The sequence below is a fragment of the Diachasma alloeum genome, unplaced genomic scaffold (genome assembly GCF_001412515.2).
Source record: "Diachasma alloeum isolate Michigan unplaced genomic scaffold, Dall2.0 Dall_scaffold_00346, whole genome shotgun sequence".
Taxonomy (NCBI): Eukaryota; Metazoa; Arthropoda; class Insecta; order Hymenoptera; family Braconidae; genus Diachasma; species Diachasma alloeum.
Window position 1 is genome coordinate 184,488 of NW_021680485.1, and position 20,268 is coordinate 204,755.

Genomic DNA, 20,268 nt, shown 5'->3' on the forward strand with positions numbered 1-20,268 from the left:
TAGCGAAGACTAAAAAATTCGGCGTTTTGAAAAATTTAATAATTATTGTTTTGCACTCTGAATGGAACTTCGATTATGATTATAGTTAGAAGCTCATTCAGTGAATACAGAGTTATAGTGAATTACTTATTGCAATTGAAGAGGTATTGAACCGTGAAGCATTGTTTCCATTAATCTTCACTTTCGGTATAATAAGACGATGATGAATCATTAATTTGTGAAAAACTCACAAGGAAAAACACGAGAAAAGGCATTATAAAAGGGCATCAACATCGCGGCCGCTTGCGGCCGCGGCGGCGCTAGTTTTAGAAAAACCCAAACGATAACCCACTCTTTCATAAAACACCCCTCTTTGCAAAATCGGCCTCTTACCAAAACCCCCCTCTTTACAAGCCCCCCCCAGATATCGCTACCCTTCTTTTTGCAATATTCCCCCTCAAAAATGGAAAAAAAAATTCTAGATTTAAAAATTTTTTTTTCCTGAAATTAAGTATATTTTGGCTTAAAATTAATCTCAATTGTGATCATTAATTAGAAACGATTTTTTTCTAAAATTTAGAAAAAAGTTTCCAGATTTTAGAACCCTGACCAGGGGGGTGACACTCAACGATATTCCATATAGAGAGCATTGACGCGCTTCGGTCGTCGAGTGTACTAATCCGTGCTGTGTCGCCTCCATCGGCTGACCGGTGTTTACGTAGTCCACTGTAACCTCCGAACGTGTACGAAAATGAAGTGAATGAAAATCAGTCGAATAAAATGGTTTGATTTATTTGATAAATATGTTAAACGGGTAAGCGTGGAGTGAGTGAGGATCGAGTGATTAACAATAAGGCTGCAACTCATTAATTCCATAAATAATTACGTTATCGACATTCTGAAATGCTGAATTGTAAAGTGTTTGGATGTACAGTTGGATACGCTTCCAACCCGGATAAGGGGCCCTTCTTAACAGCACCGAAAACCCTTCGAGAACTAGAAGCGTGGAGAAAAGCTACAAAATTACCACAACTCAAAAGTGGTGATCCCATATGTCACAATATTTTCTACCAGGTGAAGTATTAACGCACAAAGTGATCAATGGTTCAAACGGTATTATCATGAAAGAGCCGTATAAACGAGTACGGCGAAAACCAGGGTCTATTCCTTCCCAGTTTCCATGGACAATCGATGTTATTCCGATCTACAATTGGTATGACTGATAGAAAGAAAGAAATTCTAACGAAACTCGATAAATTGGTTGAAAATAATGACTAGAGCGTGGAGGACATTATTGACCATGACTACTCTAAGTCTGATGTAATCCAATATATTCTGTATTGTTTAACATCTGACCTGGTTGAACGTTTTCTAAACTCCGAACATTGCATCTTCTGCAAAAATGCATTCCTGAATCCCACTGATGGCCCTACTCTTCCAGAGGCTGTTTTAACGCAATGCACGCCTGATTCTGTTCTCTATCATCCCAACTCACATTCCCGTGTAGGAATTTGACCGGGGATTGAGCCGCAACTCGGATACTTAGAACTCAGCCTCGGCTTGACGCTGTAGGGTGGCCAGGCCAATTGCTGGATGGTTAAAGGAAATTGGGGTTTCGTGGTAGGATCTAAAATAAAAGAATCACCTAAATGGCAATATGATGGCTTCCATACCTCCAAGAACGTTTTAATTAGCAGAAAAAAAATTGTTTAAAGTGAAAGTAACAAAACAAAGAATAATTAAATTGAGAAATAGTTGAATGTAGCCGAAACCCCCCATTTCTGGATGACTGGGTGATATTTTTTTAAATTTATTAAATATTGATCAATAGAAGAAAATAATTGATCACGTGATTATACACAAAGGATATTATGTAGAGGTGAAATAATTAATACAATTTTCGTTTTATTTGTGGAATATTCAATGCAAGTTAAAAACGTCCAGACACTAACCCCCGTCCAGAAATTGACCTCACACGAGTTCACGGCGCGTCACGCCGCTCCATACCGGCTTGGAGCGCAACCCCAAGACGGCACAACCCGGTACCTGAGGTTGAGCGGTGGCTCAATGCTCGAAACGGTAACGTAACATTTTCGTATGGGGGTTAAAAATGCCTATTACCTTCGCCCTTCTTCCCCTTCTTCTAGTTAAACTCAAAAATGCAAAAATCTATGGGCGCCAGGTAATTTTTATCCGGAATTACCAAACCGGAAGAATCTACAAAATCAATTCTAATTAATTCAAAAACCTCAAAAATTGACTCAGACAGGGAGAAAACTAGATTTCTGGGGAAACGTAACGGTCCTTGGTTCGCTCAGTGTGCTAGGTTGTGGAGAGAGGGGTGGATTTCAGGTGAAGACGGGTATTGGGTGGTCGAAACTACCAAAAAAAGAGAAGAAATCGACATCGTCCTTACGTGTTTCACTATTGAAATTTGAAAAATTATTAATGGACATGGTTTTCTCTTCGCATTGATCTTACCAAAAAAAAAAGACTCATAACAATACTGATTAAATAGCAACAAAAAAAAAATTAAGTTGGCAACGATCATTTGAATTTTACTATGTAATCCAAAATAATATTTTGTCGATTAACTCGACCACAAGTGAGGACATCCAATCCCTCATACCATAATATATAAGAAAAATGATCGATTAATCCCGAAATACTCGAGAATGTCGAGATATGAAGGGAAAGGTATGCGAATCCCCGTGAAAGTGAGAGAGAGAAAAATCTAAACCCAGTGATATACGTACAACGTACTGCGGGAAACTAAAAACTCCCTAAAACTAAACTCGCCGTAGCAAAAAATCGGTAGAGTCAATTTTCAAAAACCCATAGCCAACTTGCTCGGGAAGGTCTAGCGAAGCCCATGAAACCAAATTTATAATTTTGGGATCATTGGGAGCCACTCCGGATTAGTTTACATCCGGAGGGAAATTTAAACGAAGGAACACTTACGGGAAGCGAAAGCCACCACTCGTTGGCGCGTCAGCGGGGTGCCGCGAGGGGAAAAACTACGCAGTTTATAGGTAGGGGAAACAGAGATACTCCTCGCCATAGGAGCGAGGGAGAAGGAAATAGCCCACGTCGAAAATCGTCAGATTTCGACTGGGAAAAGACGCAGGAATTCCACTACTGAACAAACACACTCGCTGAACCCGAAAATCATCTCAAAAGATGATTGGGATAAACCGGAAGGAGCAAGAACTCGGTACCGAACCGATTTGGGTGGAATATCCGATCCAAAAATCGGAGGGACCCGCGGATAAAAATCCGGGATAAGGGATAATGCCAAAAAAACGCCGAATTCGAACCACAGAATATGACTTGTGACGTAATTTCCTGAGGTTCACGGAACCCTCGATCCACTACGTAGCCCTCCGACGTACGAAAATCCTGAAATAACAAATAAGTCGAGCGCCAGGTCGTTATTACCAGAACGACCACTGGAATGAAACGAATAGCCAAAAACAAAATTTCCAGAATAATCCCAAGCTTCGAAACGGTCTCCTGCTAACTCCGACCGAAGAACGGCGTGAAGGTCACTGGTGAAGCTTAGATTAAAGTATGACTAGGTATTGACCAAATAAATAAAGTTAACTCAAGATTGCGGGGGAAAATCACAATATTTAATCAGACTTAGATGACTCGATACAAATAAAACAAATCAATTTCTTTGGAAAACCCCCTTTGGTTGTTTCGATCGATCAAAGATCATGAGGCTTCGATAGTTACTGATTCTACAATTGTCCAAGGAATAAAGAATTCTGATAGGAAAATAAAGAAGTAATATACTTAGTCAATTTAGTCAAAAGAGATTCCGATAGTTAAATTGAAAGATCTAACCACCCCAAAAAGTCGAGAATAAACAATGTCAAAGAGAAAAAATAAAACCAGAATCAAAATATCGTCAACAATAATCATGTAGATTGAGCAACACTGAACGATCGAAACCCAAGAAATTGTCTACGTGACAAGTAAAGCTGGCTGTCCGAAACAAATACGAAAACTCAAGACAACGGGCCAGCGAAACGAAGCAAGGTCACGAGACACAAAAGACCTACGTTCAATGTCCTTCACTGAATATTAACCGACAGCGAGAGCGTTCGTCTAACACAAATTCATTTAGACGCAACACTAACTCATTTTCAACAACCAAAATATTCATAAAATAATTGTTACTCGCAACATGAAACCCGAGAGCCCGAACCTCTACGAAATGACTCAATGTCGCAAGACAACCGAAATCGAATGATCAAACACAATGATTCCAAATACGCACGAGAGAGAGACAAAAGAGACCCACTAAGCAATTACTGATCAGAATGATTAGGACTCTATCCGGCAATCATTTCGAAACTCTAAAAGTCCCACAGGACTAAGATGCACTGAACATCTATTCAAAATTCTAAAATTGGCCAGAGTCCTACTCACGACAAATTCACACCGATGCGTCATACAGAGTCGTAGCCATCACGCTCACCCAGCAGTCCACCTCGATGTCTCCGGAAAACGGACAAATCTACTCGGGGCTTCCTCCACAGGTCTGATTCTCCTTCCAGAGCGCCTTCAGGCTCCCCAAAACTCCAAAATTAACGCAATCGAACTCCACAAATTGCTCAAACACAACGTATGGCGAAACCACCAAACGGGAAGTGAGGTTCGTTTTCCCAGCGACACCACGCTGGGCCGTGAAAACGTGGCAACGACGCTCATTGGCTGCTCGTTCCGTTCACTCCTCCATTCCATTTCCAAACAACTAGACTCTGTCGCTTACATGGCCGAACCAAGTCCGTCGGCGCATGCGTAGTGACTTCTCAGACGTTATTTGATAAAAACAATTTATGCCAGAGTATCAAATAAATCCAAATGTCCTCTGACCTCCTTCCAAATCATTCTCCAGACCATTTTGTCACCAGAGGACGATTCAACTCAACCTCCTTCTGATCTCGGTGAAATCCTTCACTTCCCCTTCCACATTGAACCAGCCGGGCTCCTACGTCACGTTTCCCCTAGAGTTGCCCGAGAGCTAGCGACCTCTGGCAATCCGAAGACCCATGAGGCTCTCATCACGAACTCGAAGTGTCCCGAAGTCCCTCGACGATTCCCGGAGACATTGCCACCTCAGTCCCACGATGTCGGCGCCAGATTCGATTCAAACAATACAGAAGGCAATACGAAACAAATAATTAACAAAATATACTGAACCTCTCTCGTGACTCTCGCTGTCGCTAGTGACTTCCCGCCTGGTGATTTTTAAATTAGAAACCCACACGCGAAACGGTCGAATAAAGAAATGCTATTTGTGACGGAAAATAACACGTCACAGACTAAAGGGGGTGATCAACCACTGCACGTGGCTGAGGGCCACGAGAGGGATACCGCCATGAAGGGGAAGCGACGCCATTCGGAAATGGCTCAAAATTAGGGGAAAAATACTAGAAAACTCACTGTTTTTCGATGTTTAACGGTCCTTTTCCCTTTTCGGACCATCCTGGATCCTTACAGCTTCTTTGAAGGCACAATAATCCGAATTGCACAATTGCGTTGTGGGGGCACACGGAGGTTCACACGCGATTACTGATCGATGCCGGTCAACGCGGAACTAACTGCCCTGGATCAGTGTCACGGGCACTAACCGTAGCGCAAATTCCGGCCAATAGAGGCGGGCTCTGATTGGCGGAGATTTTAGCACATCAAGCAGGGGGTTTGATGGCGCCACCGAATGATTTCGGGGAATTCAAACGCGACTTAACTCTAATTATTCATAACTTTATAAAATTGACTGATGATTAATCTGGGCCGAACCGGTGGACGTTCGGAAAATTACTGTGGATTTTTGGCGCCTACGGGTCGGTTTTCCTGGATTCACGGGGTTAAAAGACCGATACTCCTAACTAATTCTCTTAAATTTCCCAAAATTTTGATGCAACCTGACAATTCACGGGATACAAGGGTTGTACTTGTTCCACGTGACCTTCCACCGAAAAACTGAAACGTAACCAGTTAACCACCGTAAAATCCATCATAATTTGGAGCGCCGGCATTTCAGCCGGACCTAAACGATTTATCGTAAGATTAACAATAGGGTCCCCCTCCACTGGGTTCCCACTTTGTCGTTAGTGAGGGGGCTCGGTCGCGGGCGGTGGGGGTCTTAAGGACTACCGCCGCCCGCGGTCGCTAAGAGGAACCCACCCAATCCATGTGTGTGAGCGGCGTAGGCCATGGCCTCGGCCATACCGTGCCTAAGGATGCGTGGCACAGGGGGAGCTGTGTCGCTAACGGTGCCTCTCAGAAACCTGGGCGACCTCTGAGAGTAGTCTTGGGTGTAACACTCCCGAGACAAGCCAAGCCCTGGGCAATAGTGGCAATGCACCAGGTGAAAAGGCTTAACCGCGGTACTCGTGGGACAAAAAATGGAAACCAATCTAAAAAATCTCAGTATTGAAAAAGAAACTTCGGGTGGGGCCAGCGATGGCGAACACACGAAGTCTGACAAGGCTGACCAGTCTGGTGCCGATGTGAATCGGGTCAGACTGAGTGGAGCCGAGAGAAGACGTCGCAAGAGAGCGAAGCTGCATCAAACCTCGGGGGCAATAGCAACGTTGGCGGATGTAGCAGCGAAGATCGATGAGGGGAAGGGGGAGAGGGCTGTGAGGAAGGCAATAAAACGCCTTCCATCGGAGCGTACCACGCCAAGCCCCTCACTCAGACCGAAAGAAAAGAGAATGAGAACGCAGGATCAGGGCACATATGCTCAGAATACTGCAAGCTCATTCAAGTTTGCAGTTATGCTGGAGTCATATCCGGATCAGAAACTGGGCACTGAAGAGGTAACGAAGGTGAAGAAACTCCTGAAGGGCCATTCTGGCGTTACCTGACGGGGTGAAAGCACCCACCTTCAACGGTGTCTGGGAAAGAGAAGGTGTGGCAATGGTGTGCTGCACTGATGAGGAAACGGGAAATTGGCTGAAAAGCCTTTTCCCCGAAAACAAAATAGCTGGACTTACTGTACGTGTGGTCGCAGCCTCGGAGCTTCCCAAGAAGCACAGGGTTGTGGTACACGTGGAAGACCCAGATCTAACCGCTCAAGAAGCACTGTGCTTCCTTGAGAAACAATGCAGGACTGCAGGCTAGAGAGTGGATGGTCGCTCGCGGGGCAGTGAGAGTAGGGACGCGAAAAGTGCCCACTTCGTTGCGCTGATAGACGACCGATCACTCTCTGTTCTGAAAGCCTGCAACTTCAGACTGCACTGCGGGATTCAAAAAGCAACTGTCAAGCTGCTTGCGAAAGACCGTGGTGAAAGTCAGAAGAAGGGTACATAGAGGTACCAGGAAAGTAGTCATAATTATGGCTGCAACCCGGGTGCACATTGTACAGATAAATTTGCATCACAGCAAAGCAGCCTCGGCTACTCTAGTCAGGCTATTAGCTGGGATGCAGACTAGACTGTGCGGAGGCGATAAGGAGGGCGCCATCCACATTTTATGTGAATGCCCCCTATTAGCACTCCGTCGCTATAAAATCTGGGGCCAGGCTTTCCTGGAACCAGAGGACTTACAACAAGCGGCTGTCACCAGCCTTATTAGCCTAGTGAGAAACACAGGGCTGGGGCTGTGTGACTGACCGAAACTAAGGCGGATGTTACAAAAGATCGTATGATTTAGGTAACTCTGGGCGCTTTAAGTGACCAGGCGCACATATTCTAATTCTTCTAACAATAGGGTGGTTCCCATAAAGGTTATCGGATGACTCTAAAATTTGGCCCTCCTTCATAATAACCCTATAGGCCCTCGAAAACGCGTAATTTCAGATCTTTACTAGTCAAAAAAAAACGAAACGGAACCGCAAAATTACTAAACGGAAGCGCGAAGCAATGAAAAATAACTCCGCTTAAACGGAAAAACGAAGACTCGATTATCCCAGGGATAACCGAAAAAATGACCACACCGGAGTGGGAAACAAAACCCTAATTTCTCTTTCTCTCTCTCTACTCACGAACCGTTTCCGAATGTCGCCGGTGGTGGATGTTCTCAGGTCCTGGTGGTGTCTGTAACGAACATCCCCACATGTTCGTTACAAAACTCAGCTCCGACTCAATCGTGTCGTTTCAAGCGGAGGGTGGGGCAAAATCGAATTGGATCATTCCCCAGAATAATCTTAAAGGTTTCTAGGAATCATCTTCCCCGCAGNGTCAAAAAAAAACGAAACGGAACCGCAAAATTACTAAACGGAAGCGCGAAGCAATGAAAAATAACTCCGCTTAAACGGAAAAACGAAGACTCGATTATCCCAGGGATAACCGAAAAAATGACCACACCGGAGTGGGAAACAAAACCCTAATTTCTCTTTCTCTCTCTCTACTCACGAACCGTTTCCGAATGTCGCCGGTGGTGGATGTTCTCAGGTCCTGGTGGTGTCTGTAACGAACATCCCCACATGTTCGTTACAAAACTCAGCTCCGACTCAATCGTGTCGTTTCAAGCGGAGGGTGGGGCAAAATCGAATTGGATCATTCCCCAGAATAATCTTAAAGGTTTCTAGGAATCTTCTTCCCCGCAGAAAATCTCGCAAAAAAAAATCCCCATTGCCCCAAATAAAAATACAGAAAAATCGAAACAAGTCCATTTCGCGTGTCTTCATTCTTCAAAGAAGAAAAAAACAAACACCTTTTGTGAATCACTCAAGAATATCATTTTTGAATCGTCTTGATACAACTGATTCAATTGATTTTTAACGTCCCATTAATAACACAAAAATCTTTTCATTAAAAATATTTTGTTCAATGAAAATATGAGATGATTCAAATTTCAGTTTAACTCGACGTATGAAAAAATTTAATAGAAAATCCTAGCGAATTCGCTAGAAAATTCTATTGGATTTCTATTGAATTTTCTATAAGTTTTTTGCCGTTTCTATTGACATGTTCGATATGAAATATTCTATGGAAAAAGTCAATAGACCTCGATTTCCTATAGAATTTCTTCGGCTCAAAATTTTTCATCTTTAAATTGTATTCAATGTTACCCTCTTGTAATTACTGATTTACTCTCCATGAATTTTTAGTTTTTTTTCAAACAGTGAACGTGTGTCTGACAATTCAAACATGAAAATATAACTTTATAACAAAGAAGGTTCTCATTTTTCCAGTGACTATTTCTTTAGATGTTGCGAGTTGTGCTGAAAAAAAAGAAGAGATTCTTGATTACGTTTTTGTGAGTTATTTTACATCGTATTTCAAATTAATACCACTGGATTGGTTTATACCACTTCAGCTTTTGCTGCGCTTGTGATTACGTTTAATTGCAAATCCATGTCATCTTCACAATTATTCCCTTAATTTTTTGATCAAATTGCAATGCTATGGGACCTGTCAAATTATTATTGAAGTTAGGTTTGCCGGGATCGAGTGACTGAGGATAACCCGGTGGTTGAGCGGTGGCCATTCAACTAAGGCCCAGGGAAGCATCCCGAGCGCTAGTGTAACGGCGGCTAAGAGCGCGTGACGCGGCTCGAACTCAGGTAAGCGTGTAGCTTGCCCGAGCCGGGGTGGAGCGGCGTATTTCTAGCTGGGATACGGCTTCTTACCAGAGCTCGAGCGGCGCGATTCCTACACGGGTTTTTTTCGATTTATTTTATATTTGGAAAGCTTTTTCCAAAAGCATCGTGATGCACATAATCCTTACGAATCAATTTTGAATGATGTTCTTGAGTCGAGTAAATTAACATTCCCGTGTAAAAAGCATGCTTCTAAAAAATTGATGCAAATAATTCATTTTTTTACCATGAATCGAATGCAACTGCATTACAATCGTTTTAATCGTGAACAGGAGAAATCAAATCAATTTTAAAAAAAAGCTGTGAAATGGTGTTCATCATGATATGTATTTTAAAATTTTTTCCAACTTTGAAAAACTCATTTTTTGTATGTTTTATTTGTAATTTTTGTACAAAATAAAATATTTATTGAACGATAGGAGTAGACTTATTCTCCCCCTATCATCGTTGTTTCTACAAAGCCTAATAAATCATAGTGTATCCATTTTGAAATGGCTTAACATTCAGCAAGACCCGTAGGCATCGATGAACTCACTGAATTCACTTTAGCCCCGCCCCACATTCGGGCAGGTGATGCTGGCTCTACCATGCGGACGGCGACGGGTGTGTGCCAACGCTGAAATCGTCGTTTCACCCCCCTGAACCTGACGATTAGAAAGGCAGTATTATTCATGGCCAGAGAAAATTTGTGTCAGAGCCTGAATCTACAATCGTCAAAAAAAGTTCTGGGAGTAACTAGACGTTCTTTGGCCCAAGTTTGTGCCAATCAACGTCTAGTTACTCCCAGAACTTTTTTTGACGATTGTACACATCCATTTGTGCACACGCATTATGTCCGTAAGAGGGCAGAGCTCTGCTTTCAACTCCATACGCGATAATGTGCGTAGAAGCTTTGTCCATATCGAGTCGCGTACATGAAAGATCTACACATAACTGAACTACACATGCTTGATTGCCACACTACTCAAATACACGACATCTTTTAAACAATTGCATTGTACACTTGCAAAGGCCACACAAAACTATTACACACGTGTCATTGTGAACATTTCTCATTTACACATCCCTTAATTCCACAGATCCAATTGGCACATTGCGTAGTTTAAATTCCACAATGTGTAGTTTCGGAAACATATCGAAGACGTGTGGAGTTTCTTTCTTTTAAATGCAAATAGTAAATGGAGCATTCATTCATAATAAAAGATTGATGTTATTGATTACTTGATTTATAGTAATTTATTATCAACTTACGTGCATTATTTTTATCGTGTATGCCAATTCAATAGAAAAAGTTGTTTGGAATAAAAAGTGAATTATTATTTTGTGTAGGTTTTTTGCGGAATGTTTATAACTCAGAAATAAATTCATCAATTGAGGTTAGTCTGTACTTATCACAAAGGGTAAACATTATACTCTACAAAGAAACTGTTGATATTATTTTGAAAATATCGCTGGTTTAAATTGTTTCGAATATAAAGTACTCTGAAAGTACTTGGTTTATAGAAAAACATCACATGACATTTTTGTACAAGACTGGATTCACCATGAGGAGTTCATGTAACATTTTTCTCTAAATCAACTAGTTTTTGAGATATTTGCAAAAGAGTTCTTGCAATATATTACTGAAAGTTTGCAGATAATTGAAAAAAAATTAAAAACTCAATTTGGGCATATCCCTGAACATCAAATATATGAAGTGGGTATTAAAGATAATACAAACTAGAGGGATCCACGGAATATGCATTTCAAATTTTCGCTTTTTCCTGTCTCAGAACGATAGTTCAAGAAATGAAGAAGCAATGTCAATTTTTTCAAATTTTTAAAACACTTTTATCAGATCTCAACAAGTTGTTGAGTTTCTTATGACAAAGTACATGCGAGAGAGTGTATAAAGTTTATATGCATGCGATTTCATCAGAATTGATTGAAATTATTATGAATCTCCATCGATTACTTGATGTAAACCATGAAAAGAACTCAGACTTTTTTTTACATTTTTCAATCGATTTGTTATTGAATTAAAAACTATGATTTTCTTTTGAAATGGGACTTTTCGAGACTGTCTAAATGCCCTTTGAACTAGACCGATTTCGTTGAATTTTTGTAGAACAACTCTTCAATTATCGGACTATCATCTAACGAGAGAACGAATAATTTTTATTATTTCAAATCACCGAAAAATGCAAAATAAAATCCTCAAATTTTTGGGCAGTGACAAGTGCTTGGATCACTCAGAACTTTTATGGAGGCTGTGACGGTGATTTTTCTCAACGTAGACTAATTAGAACAGATTGGATCCGAGACCTTAAACCCGCAGAAATTCCAGACTGAACGGTAGCCGTAGTGTATCACCTTCGGCCTCTTCCACTTCGATGTTCTCTGAAGTTCTCGAAAACCGTAGAAACGATAGAAACGCCATAANAGAACGAATAATTTATATTATTCCAAATCACCGAAAAATGCAAAATAAAATCCTCAAATTTTTGGGCAGTGACAAGTGCTTGGATCACTCAGAACTTTTATGGAGGTTGTGACGGTGATTTTTCTCAACGTAGACTAATTAGAACAGATTGGATCCGAGACCTTAAACCCGCAGAAATTCCAGACTGAACGGTAGCCGTAGTGTATCACCTTCGGCCTCTTCCACTTCGATGTTCTCTGAAGTTCTCGAAAACCGTAGAAACGATAGAAACGCCATAATCGGAGAACGAGAAGCCAGCTACTCTTTTGAGGAACTGGTGTCGGGCGCCAGTTGATTTTTGTTTCGGCGGTATCAACGAACCGCAGCCAAAGGGAACCAAACGAGAAGAAAACTAGACTTAAAGATAACTAGGGAAAATCGAAGGGAGAGGTTGCGGAATTATTTCGACTAGCTCGGAGGAATTCGGAGAGCGGGGTAGGATCGGTCGCTCGGTCTTAGGGAAAGGTGTCGCGCAACCCAAAGAAATATCCCAAAATTACTCAAAACCAGATCGGAAAATTAATTAAATCTGAGACACGTGGATTATGTTAAATTGTCTCGTGATTTATTTCATTTCTCAAAATCGATCCAAGATAAATAGAAATTCTAAATTTATTCACTACGATTCATTCCCGAGAGAGAGTAAACGAATGGACCCTGAGAGAGAGAGTAGTATCCGCGCGAACGGGGGAGAAAAACCTAAATGCGTATGATCTCTCGGCACAACCGGAAATGGCGTGCACGGGGATCCATACATGTACGAGAACCGCTAGTGACGAGGAATTAACGGGAAGACGAATCTTCACTGAAGGAGAAAACTCGAGGAATGGAATAGGCACTCGCAAGGTGCTCTCAGTTCACATTCTCGAATCGTCTCTCGATCAGGAGCCTCGTGGCGTCGCTTCAATTATAGGGAGCCCACGGGCGTCTATTCGACGAGAAATCGGTATTATGAAAATAAAATATCAGGGAAAAATACTACGGAACGAAAAGCGCTCCCAAATAAGACGTCTATCCATCCGAGCAATGAAAAACATGCAAAACAGCACCACAGCTATATCCACACCACATGGAGAGCATGCGTGCACGCATAACACTACTTTATTTGTGATTTCCCCACTTATCACTGCACAATCACTTCTCAGGAATAGAGAATTTGTGAACCGATTATGCACTCCATGAGTGCACTTATCGTTCGACAAATACGGGGTTTCCGGAGAGGGCACGATGCCGTCATTCGGTGATGCCGTAGCATGTGCATTAGCCTCCCATGGTCCTCCCATGGATTTCCGGGGAAAATGTGCACTACTGCCCCTCTGGGAGTGTGCACTTGGGGTCAGAGGGTACCCTTACCATTTTTCCTCCAATCCAGGTCCCACGGGGAGTCCTCTCGGCGTCTTTCCTTTATCTGCTCCAAAAGCGCGGCGACTTGGACGATGGCGGAACTGCGACTGACTCTAGCGTTCGACTGAGATTCTCGTGTGACGACGGGCGACTGAGGCGCCGCCTAACCCGTCGCCGGCGAGTTATTTCTGCAGTCGGTGGGAACTCGCGCGCGGGGACGTTAATTCAAATTTAAACTCTTAAGATAATTTATAATTTTATGTGGCTGGCACTTTATCTGCTTTGACTGAAGATTGTTTGAAACTGAATTTTAACCGGAATTTACTAAACGAAACGAACGAAACTCGGATTGAGGGAAAAATATAAGCGGTTGTTCGCCTTTTATCAACGCGAATGCACTTTTCACTGAGTGAGTGCATATTTCGTAGCTGTCACTCTCCCGGGAGTTATTTGGGGAATCACCTCTAACAAAACCGTAAATCTAAAATGGGCCATGGCAATCCATGCAGGCGAGAGGCCTAAATTCACCCACAGGGCCTTCCAACCATACTAGTGAGCCCAACAACCCCACGAAATGCGTAAGCTAGGGAGCGTGAGCATTTCAGCTCAACCCCGATGATCAGCAACTAACACTCAACGGAAATACGAGATCTCACCGGGAGGCTCAGTCTATCGGCCACGATCCATGGTGGACTCGTTCCACTCAGAATTCGCGAAACTAACAAAATATCTATTAAACCGGTAAATACATTTGACTGTAAATTTACCTAAACCGTAATGACTCTAACCGTAAATCCCTCAATCCGAAACTAAACCGGAAATTACCTCGAAACATCGAGAATTTAACTATTTGTTTTTAATTCAACTGAACATTTTATTTTTACTCGTTTTTATCGTGGATCGGCACGTGAATTTACTGGTTTTAAAGAATCGAATATTATTCTCCCGCGAATGTTGGTGTCCGGATGTTCTGATGATCGATATCCAAGGCTCGAGCTAAAGATTAGGAATGTTGCATCTCCCTTCGACAGGGGTGCTAACCTTCAGGGGAGGGAATATGACGCGATTCTCTCTCTCTTAAAATTTATTTACTCACCCTCGTTACTCTCTCTCCTTACAATTTACTTGGTCGGAAGTTCGCAGTTTTCCGATCTTACGGTGAACTCTCGTACAGGTGGCGGAATTCTCGGAAATTCCGTCATAAGGCTATTACCTGAAATGGAGAAGGTCAGCCAGCTGGCGAAACCTTTTCCCGGATTATCCGACGTACCTGGTCGCACACAATAAATTACTGTATACCTTCTTTATTTTCTATTTTGTTGATTCCCTTTTTTCCATTTTCATGCAAAGAAGATGTTGTGAAATTCCCTATTTGATGACAATTCCACAGAAACTTGAATGGTCGAAATCGGATAATTCTACGCTGGTTACCATACACGGTTTGAATCTCCCCGTGGAGGACTTACTGTCATACTATTGGGGCTCCAGCATTGTCGAATTTCCTCTACACTCCCCAGGCGTGTTTATTGAGTTTCCGGCAACGTTCCATAACGAGCAACATTACCATAACATTTACCATGAAAAAAGATCGGTCAGTGATTAAATATCATTCATTTTCTCAGACAAGATGAATTTTCTATAAACAATTAAATGTAAAGATTCATTCGGTTCAATATAATATAGAATAATAATAATAAGAATGATACATAATAGAATTATGGCTGTAATAAACAATGAAACTAACATATATTTTTATAAATTAAATTATGAATATCAATAATGTTTAGAATATCCAAGTGAATCGACGATTTTTCTTTTCATGATTTCAATTCTTCTCAACATTTTGAACCTAACATCAGAGCTTTTATTGAATACCATATTTGATTTTATCTAATAAAATGATGAACAATATTTCATTTTCGGAAATTTAGACCTTTTTCCATAAGCAATTCATGGAAAATGAATTTCCTACCTTCTAAATCATGCTTGGTAATAGATGATCAATTTATTCATATCCAGAGTTCTAGCGGTGATCTATTCCATAAAAAATGATCAAGTTTTCGGAAAGTTCAACAATCGTAATTATTTATTTATACGACAGAAATGTAAAAAAAATACCATACCCCAGATTATAATTTGAATGGAGCTGATTATGTTTGAATTTTTTCAAATTTTTCTAATGCAATTCAATTAAACAAATCGATATTTGAAACTCTGGTGTGTAGTATTGTAGAGTAAATTTGTACTGATTTCAATCGCTTGAAGTTTCCGTTGGTGGATTAGAATTTTTCAAATAATTTTCCAACGAAAACTTCAAGTCCTCTCTCGTGCAATTGGATGACGACTCCCGGTATTTTTGAACCACTAGCATCAAATTTTGTTTGCTGGCTTCATCTTTCGTAAGCAGATCATTATATTCACTTACGAGAGATACACTTCTTTCAGCAATATCGTTTGTGACATGAAGAGATTTGACAATTTTGGAAGCGGCAACAAAATCATCTCTACTCTCCCATGTCGTAGCGTCGGTATTCAAGAAACTAGAATCTATTTTCAATATTTCAAAAAACTTTATGGTATTTTCTGTAACAAAAGAATCTAGAGTGGAGTCTTGGATTAATTTTGCGTCGTTTATTCCCACTTTTCACTTTTTTCGATCATCCATAAGAGCAGAACGAGACTTGATGGCCTGGCACATCTTTCTCTTACAATCTGCACTCACATTTTCATCGAAAAAAGCGAGAGCTATCAATTCCTCTGACAAGTACCAAAGGTGATTAACGAACTTTTTGAATGCAGCCTTGTAATTCTTCCAATGCTTATCAATAGTAGCATTCTCTGCTAAACGTTTCAACAATATCAAATCATTATTGGGAGCTGCGACTGCATTCGAAGCTGTGAACCACACTTTGTGATACGCGAGGACGACGAAAAAACATACATTTACTAACCCTGAAATTTTCTGAGCTGTCAATCGGAACTGATCCCGAAACAAGAAAATTTTCAAGGAATAGATCGCCTTGGACACCCACCTGGCATGATGAATAGGAATCAAAGCCCGAAATCGATGTCCTTTGGGAAGATTTCCTCCGAGGAACAGCACCACCAGCTCCGAAAACTCTTGGTAATCCTTGCGAATGTTGTCCTCCTACAAAGTGATCAGGGAATAGTATAATTGCCATAATTAGCAGCCATCCCGCCCATTTTCTCTCAAAGTCTAAGAAATAAGTGGGAGAATATTAGACATGAAGGGAAAGTTGATAGGGGAAGCTGGAATAAAACTGACCTTTTCGACTGTTTTTTCATATATTCATAACTCAGGAACAAATTCAGTAGCGAAGTGGTCAAGAGTAACAAGTCTGTTCAGCTAATTGGCCAGTTTTCGCGGAATATCTCTGAATCTAAGAGAGACACCGAAATATTCATTGAGACCTTTTTTGTAGCTCTCATTTGGTTCTACAAAAAAGATTGTGAGGAAAATTTCGCTCTCTTACATTCTGACATATTTTACAAAAAAACGAATAGGGAATGAGTCGAGTTGTTACCCTTTACCAATTCACTACACTGATAGAATGATTCATTTATTCCATACTAGATTCGTTAACTATTAACGAATGGTAGAGATGAATATGACCAAATAAATATTCTTTAATAGTTAACGAATAGTTCACTTGAATGGCGAAGGAACGAATGAACATTTGGTGAGACCGAATAGACCCTAACCTCCAATCAAAATCCATTCGTTAACAATAACTAATCCGTTCTATCAGTGTACTGAATATATCAATAGAGCTCAGTTTGAATACGTCATGAAGAAGAATTGTTGGTTGAATAAAAAAAAAATCTAATTTCATCAACAATTCAATAAGTTATCAACATGTTTAAAAAATCAAAAAGGTTTTTTTTACCCCGCCTTTGCCTGTATAACGACACAACGAGTGTACAACCACATTGATATATTCTAAGAATACAACGAGTTCATAAACAATCGATTTGTTATGAAAACAAGCAGTTGACCGCTTCTATATTACAGAAGGCATGTGACTGTTACTTTATGGGTTATTTGTATTTTAATGTTTCATTTCTACCAATTCCATTGGTAGAAATAAAAAATACCATTCCAAGCTTTCGAATGGATCAATAGCAATTCTCTTTTTCAATTTACAGGAGAAACTATTTTCTCACGTCACATTCCTATCCCAATTTTTCTTCAAGTTATTGTGCGAACAAGGAATTTAGGGAACACCAAAAATGTAAAATCGCTTATACGAAGTTGATTAATTGAAATGCATCTCCAAAACTTTGTATAAACGGGTACATATATTTTGATTGACCTAGATAGATGACATCGAGACGAGTATTTTGAAAAACAAGTAGATAGATGTTGATAAAAAAACAGAAAAAGGGGAATATCTCGAACACTTTGTATGAACAGGTATAGATGTTTTAATTAATCTCGGTAGAGGACAATGAGACGAGTATTTTGAAAAACAAGTAGATAGATGTTGATAAAAAAACAGAAAAAGGGGAATATCTCGAACACTTTGTATGAACAGGTATAGATGTTTTAATTAATCTCGGTAGAGGACAATGAGACGAGTATTTTGAAAAACAAGTAGATAGATGTTGATAAAAAAACAGAAAAAGGGGAATATCTCGAACACTTTGTATGAACAGGTATAGATGTTTTAATTAATCTCGGTAGAGGACAATGAGACGAGTATTTTGAAAGGAAAGAAAATCTAAATTGGTCCAATAATTTTAAAGATATTCGTGAAAAATGATTTAAAAACGAATCGCTTCATCTCAAAAACTACTTAACCGATCGANTCGGTAGAGGACAATGAGACGAGTATTTTGAAAGGAAAGAAAATCTAAATTGGTCCAATAATTTTAAAGATATTCGTGAAAAACGATTTAAAAACGAATCGCTTCATCTCAAAAACTACTTAACCGATCGAGCTGAAATTGTGCACAGAGTTATTTCTCGTTAAGACCTATAATCTGACAAAATTTCAACTTTTTATGAATTATTTTAGCCACTTAATGACTCAATTTTCCAAAAATTGACCATCGGGAAGGTGGCGGTGGACATATTCACATACAGACATGGTCGCCAAACTTCGTATTTTTACGTTTCAGACCATTCTACACCATTTCCAATGAAAATTAGAGAATGTGAAAATCGGACGATTACAAAGCTTCCATTCGGAAGCAAAAAGCGAAATCAGTTGCGTAGTTTTGGAGATATTGCATATAGTAGATTTTCAGAAAAAGTCAAATATCTCCAAAACCATTGATCTGATTGAGCCTATCTGAAACACAAACGGTTTTTATTAAAAAAGTCAGGTTCTCTCCAATTTCCAAGTTGATATCTCAATTATTTCGAAGGCTAGAGAACGTACAAGGATTTTATCGAAAAAACAGAAAATCAAGAATACCTCAGGAACTCCATGAAACGGCTATGTATGTTCCCATTGCGCGCATCTGAAACACGAACCGTTGTTATCATAAGAGGAAGGTTCTCTCCTAAATTCAAGTGGACATCTCAATTTTTACGAAAGCTAGTGAGCGTACAAGGATTTCACCGAAAAAACAGAAAAGTGAAAATATCTCGAAAACTTTGTAGGGACGGGTGTATAGGTTTTCATTGATCTAGTTAGGAGACATTAGGACGAACATTTTGAAAGAAAAAAAAATGAAATCGATCCGCTAGTTGTGGAGATATTCGCGAAAAACCATTTAAAAACAACTCGCTTTTTCTCAGGAACTATCAGACCGATTGAGTTGATCTTGTGCACAGAATTAGTCCTAGTTGGGACCTATACTTTGACAAAATTTTAGATTTTTTGAAATTTGTTTAGTCAATTTATTACTCGATTTTCTAAAACTTTATTTCTTAAAAGTGGGGACGACGACGACGACGACAAACAGACATGATCGTTAAACTTCGTATTTTTACTTTTTAGACCATTCTACATAATTTCCAATGAAAATTAGGAAATGTGAAAATCGAAGGATTGCAAAGTTTCCATTCGCAAGCAAAACGAATGGATTGAGCTCATTCTCGTTTCTCCATTTTCCATAAGAGTGGAGTTGACTCTTGATTATTATTATTATTATTATTATTATTATTATTATTATTTTTACACTCGTAAATTAGATCGCTGAACGATCCTCGAGGGTTCCGACTTCACCCNGAAAAATTGATGATAAAACGATGAGCTCGTATCTGTATAGATAAAAACTGACTGTTATTTTTTCTTGATCAATTGTGACGGCTAGCGATACAAAATTTTCCTAATCGCTCTACAGTAGTGCTCCCTCCAACCAGAGGGTGAGCTCTACTGCAGTCCAGAATCGTGCTGTCTAAGTAGACGGAGGGATCCAAGAATGACCGCCTTCTGCATTTGACCAGGCAAAATGAAGGCTTGACGCCTACATGCAGGGATGGTGTTCAGCGCAAATATGAATGACTCTTTCATTCCTCCAAGAGAGCCATTTATCAGGACAGCCAACTTTACTTTAAATCCCCGATTTATTTCACGTAGCTCAAACAGGAGTGGCTGGTATTTGAGCCGCTTCTCCTCTTCTTTCACTGTGATGTTGCTCTCAGCCGAAANTTGAAATTTGTTTAGTCAATTTATTACTCGATTTTCTAAAACTTTATTTCTTAAAAGTGGGGACGACGACGACGACGACAAACAGACATGATCGTTAAACTTCGTATTTTTACTTTTTAGACCATTCTACATAATTTCCAATGAAAATTAGGAAATGTGAAAATCGAAGGATTGCAAAGTTTCCATTCGCAAGCAAAACGAATGGATTGAGCTCATTCTCGTTTCTCCATTTTCCATAAGAGTGGAGTTGACTCTTGTTTATTATTATTATTATTATTATTATTATTATTATTATTATT